The following is a 4,424-nucleotide window of genomic DNA, read 5'->3' on the forward strand; positions in this document are numbered from 1 at the left end:
CCCCCCCCCCCCCATGATAATGAGAATGCATCTACCGCATACGCTGCTGGGTCTGGTCGCCATGAACAGGATTTTCTGCATTTCCTGTTTATCCTGGTGGCGAAGAGGTCTATCTCATGAGTTCCGAAATTTTCTACAATTCTGCTGAATGCCCAGTCAGCTAGTTCCTATTCAGTATCTATACTAAAGAATCGTGAAGCCTTATCTGCTTCTACATTCTCTTTTGAAGGTATGTATATCGCATATCCCCATAAATTTTCTTGAGCTTGCGATTTTGTTAAGCTTGGGATACTGAATCCCACCTGTTTTGTTAACGTACGATATAGCTGTCGTATTATCCATTCTTAATAAACTTTCGCCGTTATGCTCCTGGCCACTAAAACTTTCCAGTGCGAAGAATGCCGCTATTAGTTCGAGGTAGTTTATGTAATGAGTTTTTTTTGTTTCATCCCAGAAACCTTGCGTACTCACCCCTCTGCAATGTGCTTTCCAACCTCTTAGCGACGGGTCCGAGCTTATTTCAAGCTTAAATTTTAGGGTTCTAATGGGGTTGATCTTTTGTAGACTATTCTTCCACTATCTAACATCCTCTGCAACACAGTCTTTGAGAGTCATCTTCTTGTCGAATTCCCCGTCATTTACCCGTAATGCAAGATATTTTCCTCTCTCTGGTCGTTTGCAGTACACGCTACTGTATGCGACTCCCGGCCAACACGTCACCAGGGTCCCTGCGGGTTGGGCTGACATGTAGTCTTCTCCTATCAGCAGCAGGTCGTCTATGTATATTGTTGATATTAGGCTTTGGACCCCCAGGTTGTTGACTACAGGTTTCATTATTTTTGTAAAGATCATTGGGGCTGTGTAGAGACCAAATGTGAGGCCGGTGAATTCATATAATCGATTCGAGAATTGAAATCTAAGGAATTTCCTGCATGAGCTGTGCATGTTTACCGCAAATTATGAATCCGTTATGTCCAGTGTTGCCAAAAAATCTTCAAGAGATATGAGGTTTATTGCTGTTTCCTTATCTTCCATCTTAAAGTGTGCTGTCGAAATGAATTCGTTCAGCATTTTTAGATTTATAATAAATCTTTTTGAGCCATCTATCTTCGGTCTCAAAAAATACGGCGACAGGAATTGTCCTTTCTGGTGCCTTTCCTTGGCTCGGAGGGCTGTCGAACTTTAGTTTGTATCCCCTTATACATTCTATAATGACTTTGTCACTTGTTACTTCCTCCCATTCTCTCACTTGTTCTTTTAATTTCCCAGCTTTTGTGCTTACCTCCTGCGTTAATGACTCTTTGTTCTCCATCTGACCTGGTCCCGATTCTGGAATATCCGCCCATGGGCCTCGCCCCTTGTAGCACGAGCTTGATGCTCTTCTTGTGTTGTGTCTTGAGCATTCGCCCACTTGCTTTGTCTTTTTAGGTGGGCTCCGCCACTTTAAAGCATTTTGTCTCTGAACCTGTTTCTTCACTACTGATGGTTGTGTTTTAATGTTTTGGCTGGCTTTCTCTATATCTTTTGCATCTTTAATCTTTTCTGACAGCTTTGTGCCGTAAAACCACTCATCTGCTTCTGTGTCGGCTACAATTGGTCTTACCTGCTTGATCAAGATTGGAGATATGAAGACTCTTCTGCCCCCCAACTGCGAATGATGCAGCTCTGCCAGTATTTTCTCTGAATCGCAGAGGGTCTCTAGCAGGATTAATCCGTCAATTCCTTCCTCTTCTTCGGAAAGTATCATTGAAATAGCTGTGCCCAGCGCTGCCATGGCAGACTCTAATAGGTTTTGTACCTCCTGAAGATGACGGTCTCCCTTTTCGGTTGCATCATTGCATAATTGCTTCAATCTCCCCGGTTCACCTTGGGTACCTCTAACGGACAATCTCCTTTCCTACTATGTTTCTTCGTCAGTTTTTCTTTTTATTCACTTGGTATGCCCCTTACTATCCAGTGTTTCCAGCGTATTAGTAAGTCTGGGTGAAGTTTTACAGGAGGACTGCGTCCCCTGTCGGGTCAAGCCCTAGTATAACCATTACCACTTCGTCAAGTTTGGCCTTAGTCCCCTCTGTACTCTGTATAGAAAAGTTAGATTCGTTGTCCCCAGCTCTTATGCCTTTCTCCTTTTGCTCTGAGGCGTTAGGACTTGTTGTCCTGCTGGCCACGCTCTCCTGATTCTCTTTATCAGATGAATCGGATGCATTTTCCCCTGTAAGAGGATACATGTTAGTACAGGATGTCTTCCCTTGTGGGTAAGTTATTCCTGTATAATGGTTTAGACAACTGTGTCGTATCCTACCTGCAATTAACGCATTTTCCATACTTCCATGTTGCGGCGTAGTTTCTTCCATTGTCTCCTCGACCGCCATCTTGGCTGTCTCCCTTTGTTTCGGTAATTCCCTCACTTCGTCTTCCATTTTCCGCAATTTCTCGAGTAATAATCGTCCTATGTCTTCCCCCTCTGGGGAAGATTTTCCCTTCACACCTTTTGACGTTTTCTCTTTACTGTCTCTATTAATCACTATTCAAAATTTTCAAAAGCTCTCTCACGATGCGAACTCTCTCGCACAATGAACAACAATGAAGAAGCCAGCGCGCAAGCGGCGGGAAGGAGAAAGCAAGAGGTACAAACTTCTTTTTTCCCCTAGCTCTCAAACGTTGTGAAATTCTCTAGGAACGACTACCACTACATTAATCTTCGAAGGACGAGGCTCGAAGTATAACTGTGTTGTGTATTCGTAAATTACCAACACCATCTAGAGTACAAATAAGTAAAGAAGGCAAAGCAGTCAGCGCCATCTGCCGTGTAAAAACGTAGATGGACGTGCGAAGACGACTACAACGGACCTGAAATAAAATCATCTCGTTCGCGATGTGAATACGCCCTGATCTTGTACACTAATCGTATTGAACTTGGTAGCAATCGATTAAGAACCCTTGATTCCTATAGTGAATGTATCAATAACTTTTTCTCACACATAGCCGTTCATAAGATATTTGAGTCGAAACACAGGTACAAGAGATGCTTCGAATAGAGAGTCTTGGCGGGCCGTGTCCTGTACTTGGCGCGAGACTCGACCGAGTCTCTCGATATGAGAAACTTAGCAAAGAGCCAAGGAAAACCTTCATAAGGGTGAAAAGCCGAGCCGTCAAAGAATTCTGCAATTCAGTGAATCCGGACATGGGTATAAACAGAATATGGCAGATTATCAAAAGTTTTTCGAGCAAACAGCATAACGGAAAGTCATTACCTATTGAAGAGGAAAATCCGGAGATAATCGAGTATGTGTAGCTTTACATAGCTTTACATTTTGGAACAAAAGCGGTTTTAGAGGTAGAGTTAAAAGAAGAAGAGGAAAATAGTCTATCTGGGGATATAAAGATGGGCGAGTTTAATAAGGCTATTAATAATCTTAAAAGGAAAGCTGCTGCTGGGCCAGGTTTTACAAGCAATGAAATTTTGAAGGAGCTACCTTTACACGCCAGAGGAAGATTGGTTAAAGTGTTCAATGAGATTTTTAAATCGAGCGAAATACTTAAAACATGAAACAGATTTTATACCATCTTAATGCCTAAACCTAATAAGAAATCTTTTAAACTAATAGCTTTAGAATCTTTCATAGCAAAAGTATATGAAAAGATAATGTTAGACTGACTAGGGTGGTGGAGAGAACGTAACAATGTCATTCCTAACATATAATTTGGATTTAGACAAGAAAGGTCATGCATGGACAACGTATATTCTGTTGGCTTTTGCAAAAAAAAAGAAAATATTAGGTGCTGTCTTTCTGGATATTAACCCTTTTAGTGCCGGAGGCCGATATATCGGGCCGCGCTGCAACTGGCGAAAAGTGCCAGAGCCGATATTTCGGCCCGCACCTCGTAGCGCTTTACTATTCGCATTGCGAGAGATTTCTATCTTAAAATAAATTTATAATGCGTTACAAATAGTCTAATTTCATTACGAGAGAATTAAAATAAATAATTTTTCGGTTTAATTTTCCCTTATATTCTATGCCAGTTGACGTTGAGACTGCTTATTTATACGCGAGAGCGATACGGTAGAAATTCGACACGGGCGGCCGGCGCGGCGTCGTGGGACCCTTATCGGATTTATATTTTTTATGTTTCTTGTGCAATATTACGTATTTTATTAAAAGATATATTGGAAATTTAAAGTATATACTTTACAATAAACGGTCTATATAAAGCTATGATAAAAAGATGACTTTTTCTGTGTGCAATTACGTTTTGAAACAGAGAACTCAATTTTTCTCTATTTTTTTGATCACTTATACCTTTGTTATTTATGTAATTTTCAATGAATATAGAAAAATTAGCGCCACTGTTTTATTCTCTATTTTGTCCTTAATACACTGCTTTTTGAATTATGTAAATGTTGCTTTTCGTTTGGTTTTTAT

The sequence above is a fragment of the Cephus cinctus genome, unplaced genomic scaffold (genome assembly GCF_000341935.2).
Source record: "Cephus cinctus unplaced genomic scaffold, Ccin1 Ccin1_scaffold0468, whole genome shotgun sequence".
Lineage (NCBI taxonomy): Eukaryota > Metazoa > Arthropoda > Insecta > Hymenoptera > Cephidae > Cephus > Cephus cinctus.